The sequence below is a fragment of the Ceratotherium simum genome, chromosome 4 (assembly GCF_057802395.1).
Source record: "Ceratotherium simum simum isolate JZ-2026a chromosome 4, ASM5780239v1, whole genome shotgun sequence".
Lineage (NCBI taxonomy): Eukaryota > Metazoa > Chordata > Mammalia > Perissodactyla > Rhinocerotidae > Ceratotherium > Ceratotherium simum.
The window spans coordinates 42,096,108-42,108,153 of NC_141903.1; the positions used below are offsets into that span (position 1 = coordinate 42,096,108).

The window sequence follows — 12,046 nt, forward strand, 5'->3', positions numbered from 1 at the left end:
AGACCCCTCTGGAGAGAAACTGAGTCCTCCAGCCAACAACCAGCAGCAACCTGCCAGTCATGTCAGGGAGCCAACTGGGGAAGCAGATCCTCCATCCCCAGTTAAGTCTTCAGGGAGACCCCAAGCAAGAACTGCCTAGCAAAGCCGCACCTGAATTTCCGACCCACAGAAATTGTGAGAGATAATAAATGGTTATTGTTGTCTTAAGCCACTAAGTTTTGAGCAATTTGTTATGCAATAATAATAATAATTAAAAAGAACACTAATGCTTATATGTTTTAAAGTAAATATTTATTAAAAGACCACATTCAAGTTTCTATTCAAAGCTCATCTCCAACCTAGCTAAAATAGTACCTGTACTCATTCGGTCTCTTTGCCCTGCTTTTTCCTCTTTGTATTTATACCTGAAAGTTTTAATTATGTAAGTGTGTGTGTTTGTGTCTGTGGGTGTCTTTGTTCTACATTGAAATGGAAGCCCCACGAGGATAAGGACTATTTTGTTCACTCCTGCCTCTAAGGCCTAGAATGCTTATAATGCTACGAGGTATATGATAGGCACTCAATAGATAATTGTTGAAAGAATGAATAAATGAATGATAAATAAAATCATTAATATTCACATTTGCCTTAATAGTATACTTAGATTTTATTTGGGGGTGTGTATAAAGACTATAAGTCATGTGTGAATTTGTACTAACTACTTGTCTGAATATTTGCATTAAAATCACTATAACAAAAACTTGTTCAAGAAATGAGAAAAATAATGTTTATACCTGCATTTTTTTCTTGATTCGCTTTTCTTAAAAGGGCATTGTGGGAGGCAGCCTCTAAAATGGCCCCCAGTGGCTCCTCACTCCTGGTATTCGTGTCCTTATACAGTCTCCTCCCACGCTGAATAGGGCTGACTTGTGCACCCAACAGGGTATTGCAGAAATAAATATGACTTCTGAGACTAGATCATCCAAGACTGAAAATTTAAATGGACCATCTCAGGGGCCGGCCCTGTGGCTTGGTGGTTAAGTGCGCGCGCTGCGATGCTGGCGGCCCGGGTTCGGATCCCGGGTGCGCATTGAGGCACCACGTCTCTGTCCATCCTGGGGCCGAGTCCCACATGCAGCAACTAGAGGGGTGTGCAGCTATGACATACAACTATCTACTGGGGCTTTGGGGGCAAAAAATAAAATAAACAAAATTTTAAAAAATTTAAAAAAAAAAAAAAAATAAATGGACCATCTCATTGTAGCTGAATTTCTTCACAAAAATCAAAAATGAAAAGGAGGCTGCAACCAAAGTAAATTTCTGAGTGACTCATGTTTTTATCCAAGCAAGGAAAGCCGTTTACTGATGGCAAGTTCATTAAATCATGTTTGATTGTAGCAGCCAAAAAAATATATCCAGAGAAAATAAACTTGTAGAAGATTGTTAGTCTTTCCGTGAGAGCAGTTGCTCAGAGTTGAAGACATTGAGAGCAACATCAATAGTCAATTAGGAAACATTGACTGGTTTCCCTTGACTCTTTTATTAACATACCATACAATTCACCCATTTAAAGTGTACAATTCAGAGTTGTGCAACCATCACCTAAATCAATTTTAGAACATCTTCATCAACCTCAAAACCCTGTAGCCACTAGCAATCATTACCCATTTCCCCCCCAACCACCCAGCCATAGGTAACCACTAATCTCTTTCTGTTTCTACAGATTTGTGGACATTTGTGGACATTTTGTATAAATGGAATCATATAATATATTGTCCTTTGTGACTGACTTCTTTCACTCAGCATAATGTTTTCAAGGTTTATCTAGGGTGTAGCATGTAATATCAGTATTTCATTTCTTTTTATTGCCAAACAATATTCTACTGTATGGACATACCATATTGTTTATCCATTCATCAGCTGGACGTTGGGTTGTTTTCCATCTTTTGGCTATTATGAATAATGTTGCTATGAACATTTATGTACAAATTTTTGTGTGGACAAACGTTTTGAATTCTCTTGGGTATATACCTCGGAATGAAATTTCTGGGTCATGTGGTAACATTATGTTTAACATTTTGAGGAACTGACAGACTGTTTTCCAAAGCAGCAGTACCATTTTACAATCTCACCAGCAATCTATAAGTATTCCAATTTCTTCATATCTTCTCAATGCTTGTAATTATCTGTCATTTTGATTATAGCCATCCTAGTGGGTGTAAAGCAATTTCTTTGTTGTTTTTATTTTCATTTCCCTGATGGCTAATGATATTGAGCATCTTCTCATGTGCTTATTGGCCATTTCTATATCTTCTTTAGAGAAATATCTATTCAGATTCTCTGTCTGTTTTTTCAAAACTGGGTATTTGTCTTTTGTCTTTTCACTTTCTTGATGATGTCTTGTGAAGCACAAAAATTAATTTTGATGAAGTCCAGTTTTTTTCTTTTGTTTCTTGTACTTTTGGTGTCATATCTAATAAACCATTGCCTAATTCAGGTCTTTAAGATTTATGCCTACGTTTTCTCTTAGGAGTTTTATAGTTTTAGCTCTTACAATTAGGCCTTGGATTCATTTTGAGCTAGTTTTTGGATATGGTATGAAGTAGGGGTCCAAATTCATTCTTTTGCATGGATATCCAGTTGTCCCAGCACCATTTGTTGAAAAGACTATTGTTTGCTCATTGAATTGTCTTGGAACCTTTGTTGAAAATCAACTGACCATAAACACGAGGATTTAATTCTAGACTCTCAATTCTATTCCATTAATCTACATGTCCTTGACTCTTGATGAGTGAACGGATGCTACTGTTACTGTTCAGTTGTTTATGCAAGGAATCAATGTTGAGTTTGAAGTGACTAAAGAATTAACCTCGAGGGCTGGCTTGGTGGCACAGCAGTTAAGTTCACGTGCTCCACTTCAGTGGCCTGGGGTTCACGGGTTCAGATGCCGGGCTCGGACCTACCCACCGCTCATCGGGCTGTGCTGAGGCAGTGTCTCACATACAAAACAGAGGAAGATGGGCAAAGATGTTAGCTCAGGGCCAAAATTCCTCACAAAATAAAAAAAAAAAAGAATTAACCTCTCAGAGTAGTCTGTATAGGACAACTACATGTGAGAATATTTTCAAAGAAGTTGAGAAGACACTAATTCAGTACAACCTAAAGTTGAGTGGGATAAGATGTGTTACAATTGATGGTGGTACCAACATGTGTGGAGCAGAAAAAGATTAGTTGGACAGATTTACAAAGCTTTTGACAATGTAAGGTGTTTAAAGCCTGTGGAAAATATTTGAATTTATCATGTGTTATTGAACCAACAGTGTACAGTGAACTTATTTGCTTTTTTGGATTTAACCATTGTGAGTTACAGGAATTTTTTTCAGAAACAAATCAGAGTATCTTGACTTACTCTACCACACAGCAGTTTGATGGGTTAGTAGTGGTAAAGTATTATTGTGATTGTTTGTGTTTGAGCTCAGGACTGAGAAAGAAATTTTTTATCTGTTGTAAAATACATATAACATAAAATTTAGCATCTTAACTATTTTTAAGTGTACAATTCAGCAGTATTAAGTACATTCACATTGTTGTGCAACCATCACCACCATCACCACTATCTGTCTCCAAAATTCAAGTCATCTTGCAAAACTGAAATCTATACCCATTAAATAATAATTCCCCATTGCCTCCTTCCCCTGCCCCTGGCAACCACCATTCTACTTTCTGTCTCCATGAATTTGACATTTGGTACCTCATATTAGTGGAATTGTATGGTATTTGTCTTTTTTGTGACTGGCTTATTTCAGTTAGCATAATATCCTCAAGGTTCATCTATGTTGTAGCATGTGTCACAATTTTCTTCCTAAGTTTAAATAGTATTCCATTGTATGAATATACCACATTTTGGTCATCCATTCATCCATCAATGGACACTTGGGTTGCTTCCACCTTTTGGCTATTGTGAATAATGTTGTGAGATGGAAGTTTTTTGAATGAGAACTGCCCTCAACCACTATTGAACACTAAATGGTTTGGAAATTAGCTTTTTTTTTTTTAATAATTTTATTTATTTTTCCCCCAAAGCCCCAGCAGATAGCTGCATGTCATAGTTGCACATTCCTCCAGCCGCTGCATGTGGGATGCGGCCCCAGCATGGCCAGAGAAGCGGTGCGTCGGCGTGCTCCCAGGATCCAAACCCTGGCCTCCAGCAGTGGAGCACGCGCACTCAATCACTAAGCCACTGGGGCCGGCCCTGGAAATTAGCTTTTACTGAAGACTCACTAATGCTTCTTAATGAATTCAGCCTAAAATTACAAGGCAAACTGTTTATATGTGAAACTTTTACTGCAGTAAAGTCATTTCAGCATCAATAACTTTTTTTGAATCACAAGTAATCAAGTTGCTTTATATACTTTCTGCGCTGTCAAAAGTTACAACAAAAAGTAAAATGTCCATTACCACACAAATTTGCAGCATATATCTTTTCTGAGCTCAAACTATAGTGTCTACAGTGTTTTTTGGACTTCACTTCAGATGTAAAGGAAATTTTCATATTTCAAAATCCATTTAACTGTACAATTGAGGATCCTCCCTTCAATCTTCAATTGGAGGTGATTAATCTTTAATGTAATGATATATTCTAAGGCATATATCAAGAGAAGAATCTAATACAATTCTATAAATTTCTACCAAGCAATGAATATTCTTAATTAATATCACATGCCAGTGGACTGATATCAGTATTTGGCAGTACCTATCTATATGAAAAGATATTTTCAAAAATGAAATACATAAAATTTCATCACAGATCAGCATTAACAGAAGAATATTTGAAGTCCCTTTTTTTTTTTTTGGTGAGGAAGATCAGCCCTGAGCTAACATCCATGCCAATCCTCTTTTTGCTGAGGAAGACTGGCCCTGAGCTAACATACAGGCCAATCTTCCTCAACTTTATGTGGGATGCCACCACAGCATGGCCTAGACAAGCGGTGCGACGGTGTGCGCCCGGGATCCGAACCAGGACCGCCAGCAGCAGAGCATGCACACTTAACCGCTACGCCACAGGGCCAGCCCCTGAAGTCACTTTTGATGATAGGTAACACTAACTTTGAATCCCAATTAAGTGAACTATTATCCCCATTCCCCACCAAAAGAGAAAAATTATTATTCTCATTAGTAAACTTGAATTACAAAATTTACTCAATATATTTTGAATTTCATCAAAAAATTTAAATCTATTACTATATAACTACATTAAAATCTTTGATTTTGCCACTTGGCCTGCAAAGCCTAGAATATTTACTATCTTGCCTTTACAGAAAAGTTTGCCAACCCCAGAGAGGAAGAAAAGAGCTCAGGAAGAGAAAAGAGCTAAAGACCAAGTCTTAGGACATCTCTATTCAGAAGTCAGGAAAAGATAAAGGATATCCTGCAAATGAGACTGAAAAGCAGCAGCCAAGCAGGTAGGAGGGAAACTCGCAGAGTGTGAAGTCTCAAAAACCAAGAGAAGAAAGTGTTTCAAACAAGAAAGAATGGTTAAGTTAAATGCCACTAAGGTAAAGACAAAGATTCAACTTTTGGATTTGGCAGTGTGGGAATCGTTGATCTTGGTGAGTGGTTTCAGTGGCATGGTGGTAGTGGAGAAGACAGAGAGGAAAAGGTTGAGAAGATTAAGTAACACGTCTAAAGTGTTTAGCATTGTGCCTGGCACATAGTATGTATAATAATTATCACTGGCGCAGAGATTGTTGGTGCCCTGCCCATATCTCTTCACCTCTACCATTTCAGGAATATCAGTCTGACTTTCAACTGTGCAGATGTTCCTGATTTTATTTGCCTGAAAACGTTCTCTGACTGCTAAAGTCTGCTCTGCTCACATGCAACAGGCTGGAGCTTCTGGGGAATTAACACCCCCCGGAGCAATCCTCAACCATGATCAAAAGGAGTAGTTGTATAAATACTCCAGTTCCCTTGCCCCTCAGATGGGGTAACTCTGAGGTACGTGTTCTCCAGTTTTCCCCAGAGTTCCTCAGCAGGATTAAGAATAGAAAAACCCGGCACTTAGGCGATTTGAAACAACTGCCCCCAGAAATTTGATTTGTAATTATGACATCCCAAGTAACAGTAAAGATTTGGATTGATCATGGCCCCAGATGTTAATGGTCTCCAGATTAGGCTAAAGAATGACTACCAAGTGGGACATTGAGAATTGAAACCATCTACATCCACACAGATTGCTGTCAACATTAACATAATTTTACTGTTTCATTGTCATCTTCAACATAACTACTATCCCAGGAACATTTTGACCAGGAAGAGAAAAATTGCAAGTAGTTTTTTTTTTTTTTTTTTAGGAAGATCAGCCCTGAACTAACATCCATGCCAATCCTCCTCTTTTTTTGCTGAGGAAGATTGGCCCTGGGCTAACATCCGTGCCCATCTTCCTGCACTTTATATGGGACACCGCCACAGCATGGCCTGACAAGCAGTGCCTTGGTGCGCGCCCGGGATCCGAACCTGGGCCGCCAGCAGCAGAGCGCACACACTTAACCACTACACCACAGGGCAGGCCCCGCAAGTAGTTTTATTCTTCGTTACAGGAACTTTTAAAATCCCATTTAAATAAACATCAAACTGCTCAACTTTTCAATAGATGACTTTAAATGACTGCTTATACTGTGTGGTGGGCAGAACAATGGCCCCCAAAAATGTCCATCTACTAATCCCTGGAACCTTTGAATATGCTGTTACGTAGCAAAGGGGAATTAAGGTGGCAGATGGAGTTAAGGTTGCTAATTCACTTGACTTTAAAATAGGGAGATTATCCTGGATTATCTGAGTTGGTCCACAGTAATCACAAGGGTCCTCAAAAGTAGAAGGGGGAGGCAGAATAGAAGGTTAGAGTGATATGATTTAAGAAGGACTCAACCAGCCATTGCTGACTTGGAGGATGGAGGAAAGGGGCACAATCCAAGGAATGTGGGCAGCCTCTAGAAGCTGGAAAAGGCAAGGAAATGTATTCTCCCCTAGAGCCTTCAGAAAGGAGCAGTATTGTCAACACCTTGCTCTTAACCCAGGGAGACCTGTGTCAGACTTCAGACATAAAATTGTAAGATGATAAATTTCTATTGTTTCAAGCCTCCAAGTTTGTGGTAATGATACAGCAGCAATAAAAACTAATACACTCTCCAAGACTCTTTAAAACCTTTACCTTGTTGTGTCCACTAATCCTATTATATCATGATTCTTACCCAATCCTAATCAGGCCCCTTGAATTGAAAAGCCCTCTTAAACCAGACCCTAAAACCTTATAAATATCCCAACTTCCCCCTTGGAATTGCTACTGAGAATGCCTAGATACCGGTCTCTCTTATCAGTAAGTAATAAACTCAGCTTTGCCTTATTAACACACTGTTTTGATGGTATTTTTTGTTTTGGTGGTGTTTTTTGAAAAATTATTTTAAAGATTGAATGAAACCCTGTACATGGATGTTTATAACAGCTTTATTCCTAATCACTGAAAACTGGAAACAACCCAAATGTCCTTCAACTGGCGAATCGCTAAACAAGCTGTTATATCCATATAAGAGAACACTACTTAGCAATAAAAAGGAATCAAGTTACTGCTACATGCAACAACAATGGATGAATCTCAAAGGCATTCTGCTAAGTGAAAAAAGCTGGACTCAAAAGGCTACATACCGAATGATTTCATTTATGTGATATTCTGGAAAAGATAAAAGTATAGGGACAGAGAGTACATCAGTGGTTGCCAGGAACTGGGCTTGAGGAGAGGGGTTCACTACAAAGGGGCACGAGGAAATGTTTCGGGGTAATGGAAACATTCTATATCTTGATTGTGGTGGTGATTACACAACTTTGTGCATTTGTCAGAACTCACAGAACTGTACATTAAAAAGGATGAATTTTACTCTACGTAAATTATACCTCCAAAAATCTGACTTAAAAAAACCCCCAGAACGCTACTAAGAATTTCTGCTCTAACAACATATATTGAATACTTTGTCAAAATCTTTCATGTTAATAAAACAATTATATTTTCTTTGAGATTGTTTTCCCTTATAGTTTTATGGTTGGTATTTTCTGCTATTTCTCCATTCTGTGCAGTTGACTTACATTGTTCTGGAACATAAAATTAGAGACAGAAAATTCACTTTGTTAAAACAGATGCATCTGATTAAAATAAATGATAGAGTATTAAAATGTTACCAACTCAGAAATAATTTTAGGATTTTTTTCCCTCATTGCTGAAAGGGAAGGAAATTCTTATTTGCAGAATAATGCCAAAGAAATGTCTACATTTTCCATGTCCCATCTCCCCTTTTTGGTTTTTAAGTAAGGTCTCATTTCATATTGAAAAATTACAGCCGGCCCCGTGGCTTAGCGGTTAAGTGCGCGCACTCCGCTGATGGCGGCCCAGGTTCGGATCCCCGGTGCGCACCGACGCACCGCTTCTCCGGCCATGCTGAGGCCGCGTCCCACATACAGCAACTAGAAGTATGTGAAACTATGATGTACAACTACCTACTGGGGCTTTGGGGGAAAATAAATAAAAATTATAAAAGAAAAATTATCATGACTTTTTTATGGAACAAAAAACATATTATCATTCAGTTAGCCAAATAACATTTATTCTAAAGGAGCTTTCTTGTAAAGTTTATTAAATGTCTTTAATTTGCATTTTAATATTTCTTTAATTATTGTGTAAAATGACAAATAATCTTTCTTGATGCCACTATACATCACCACTCCCTCCCAATATTGTAAATCTTCCTAGGCAGAATTTGAAAGAAAGCACAACTTCTATGTAAAACAATTTGGCAATATCTATCAAAATTTAAAATACTTTGATCTCAAGATTCCAGTCTAAGAATTTATTGGTAAAGTTGCCCACTGTATGGGGTTATTAGTTGCAGCTTAGTTTGTAATAGTAATGGTTTGGCAACAACCTAAATGTTCACCTATAGGGGACTGGTTAAATAAATTATGATATTTGCATACAGTGGAATATTATACTGCCCCTAGGAAGAAAGAGGCATTTCTTTATGTAGTGATGTGGAAGGATATCCAGGATATTTTCAATGAGAAAAGTAAAGAACTTAACAGTGTATATAGTGTGTTATCTTTTGTGTAAAAAGAAGTATAACTATATTTCAATGTATATTTATAACATATCTTGGGAAGGATACATTAGAAAATGCTAAGTGATTCCCTCTAGGACTGGAGTAGTTGAAGGGCAGTGATGGGAGTGGCAATTATTTTTCACTCTATTTTTTCATAATTCATTTTGAGTTTTGCATTAATACATTTCCTAATTTATATAGACATACAGATAAAACATATATATATATATATATATATATATATATATAGGGGCCAGACTGTGGTGTAGTGGTTTAAGTTCAGTGTGCTCCACTTCAGAGGCCTAGGTTTGAGGGTTCAGATCCCTGGGCTGGACCTACACCACTTGTTAGCCATGCTGTGGCAGGGACCCACATACAAAGTAGAGGAGGATTGGCACAGATGTTACCTCAGGGCAAATCTTCCTCAGCAACAACAAAAAAAAACAACAAAAACTCTATATATAGATAAAAATTTTTGAGTGAGGCTTAGAAGAAATAATAGGTCAGTTAAGAATTTTATTTTTTATTTTATTTTTTTCTCCCCAAAGCCCCAATAGATAGTTGCACGTCATAGTTGCACATCCTTCTGGTTGCTGTATGTGGGACGCCCCACAGCATGGCTAGACAAGCGGTGCTTTGGTGCGCGCCTGGGATCCCAACCCGGCTGCCAGTAGTAGAGCTGCCAGTAGTAGAGCTGCCAGTAGTGGAGCGCACACGCAACCACTAAGCCACGGGGCCGGCCCCCCAGTTAAGAACTTTAAAAAGGAAAAATATTATACTTCTATTGGTCCTAGGGAATTACCAACTTTTAGGGTTGATAAAAACATTTTCATATATGCATTCCTTATAATAATAGTGTATATAAAGCTCCTCAAAACTCTCAAATTTTATTAAAACAATCTTCAGGGGCTGGCCTGGTGGCGCAAGCGGTTTAGTGCGCATGCTCTGCTGCAGCGGCCAGCCAGGGGTTCCTGGGTTTGGATCCCAGGGCGCACCAACGCACGGCTTGTCAGGCCATGCTGTGGCCCATGTCCCATATAAAGTGGAGGAAGATGGGCATGAATGTTAGCCCAGGGCCAGTCTTCCTCAGCAAAAAGAAGAGGATTGGCAGATGTTAGCTCAGGGCCCATCTTCCTCAAAAAAAAAAAAATCTTCAAAATGTTTTCTTCAAAACTAGCAGAAAGCAAAAAAACAGCTTCATGAGGCTCCTTCATAGAAAGAAAACAGATAAGAGGCAGGAAATTATAGCATTTTTCAAATGATGAACCATAGGTAGTTTCTCTGGACAGTTACCGTAATGGGGTCTATGGGATCCTTTGAAAATCCGGTCTAGTCTACAGCTATTATTTTACTCTCAATTAAATTATAGCTTGCCCTGACTGGCAGGATGTTAACAGGTGAAGGAAAATGTTCAAAATGATATCCTGAAAAAAATATTAATGGCAGAAAATATTTAGATGACGAAGAGCTGGCTTGGCTTCAGGGGGGAAGTTCAAGCGAGGTTCTGAGCATCCTCCTACCGAAATTCCTCACAGACTTCCTTTTCGGCCAGACCTGTTGAGGGCCGCTGGACTCGGGGCCTGAATGTCAGCCCCGGGAGGCAAGTCCAGGGGACTTCGACTCCGGCCAGAGCCCCCAGGAGGGGCGGCCGGCCCGCTCCCCTCCACCTGAGCCGCAGAACCGGCAGATCCGGCTCAGCCCGGCCCCGCCCTCCCGAACCTCGCCAGCGGCTACGCGTAGGACGGTGTGCGCGCCGGGACGTGCAGGCCTGGTTCTGCCCCGCCGCCCCTGCCCGACGCGACCGCCACGCCCGGGAGCTGGGAGATCGGGCCTAGGCCACTGGGACCGGCGCTCGACACGCCGGGGGTCGTCAGACCCCACAACCGCGCGCGTCACCACCCCCGGGGCCGCCTCCCGGTCCCGCAGGCCCGCGGCCCCGCAGGCCGGCGCTCCTCTAGCGGGAGGGGCGCCGCGTCGCCACGTGACGCCTAGTCCCCGCCCGGCCCTGGTCACATGGGTGGCGCAGCCGCTGCGTCAGTCACAGTCCTGGCTGCGGGAGTCGAGCCGTCGCCGCCGCCGCCGCCGCCAGCGGACGGGGCGGGGATCCCGGTGCCAGGTCCTCGTCAGCCCGCCCCTGCCTGCTCGCTCGGTCGTCCGGGGCTGGGCCCCCCGTCATGGAGCGGGGCGGGACCTCGGCCGGTGTCGTGTGAGGTGCGTCGCCGCCGCCAGGCCGCCTGCGCTTTTTGAGCCTCTCGAACCCCCGCCGCCGCCCGGAGCCCCCCGCCCTTGGCAGCCTGTCGCCGCCCCCCGGCGGCTCGAATGCGCGTCGGGTGAAGGTGCAGGCCCGGCGCCGCCGCTGCCGCAGCCGGGAGATGGTTTGGGCCTAGCGGAGCCGGGACTGGAGGTGAGGAGGGCCGATGGACGGACGGACGGACGGACGGAGGGCCGGGCCGGGCCGGGCCGCGGCGGGGGGAGGGGTAGGGGGCGGGGCGGGGAGAACAGGGTCCGCCCGGGGGCTCGGGAGACCTTCCCGGCCGGGCTTCTCAACCGCTTCGCCCCTCATCTTCGCGCCCCCCCCAATAAATAAATAAATAAATAAGGCTAACCCAATTCTAACAAAAATTCCCAGAAATACATCTTTTCACCGTTTCTCCTTTCCCATTTCGTTCCTTAATCTAGTCCATCTCTCATAAAATCCCATCGACTGATTTGTTACTTTTAGTATCTTCTTCAATTTCAAGTTATTTCTAGGTAAAGAGAAAATGGGCCTAGATTCTGGGTATCATTACCCAACAAGTTCTCGCTTCTCGCGATCCTGCGCATGTTCCCCCCCCCCCGAAAAAAAAAAAAAGGAAAAAAATTTCCGCCTTCGACTAGCAAAGGGGGTTGACTAAAAATGGGAATGTGGGGGTGTAATACTTGAA

General features: G+C 41.8%; 1 protein-coding gene across 4 annotated transcripts in view; it reads left to right on the forward strand.

Annotated features, from left to right (window-relative positions):
• The first annotated feature begins 11,150 nt into the window (after positions 1-11,150).
• The window catches only part of AFF4 (ALF transcription elongation factor 4), a 91,928-nt gene continuing 91,032 nt past the window's right edge, over positions 11,151-12,046 (forward strand). For all 4 annotated transcript variants that reach the window (XM_087429813.1, XM_004420203.3, XM_087429814.1 and 1 more), the window contains exon 1: positions 11,151-11,526. The gene's annotated coding sequence lies outside the window, so the exon portion shown is untranslated. The remainder of the gene's footprint in view (positions 11,527-12,046) is intronic.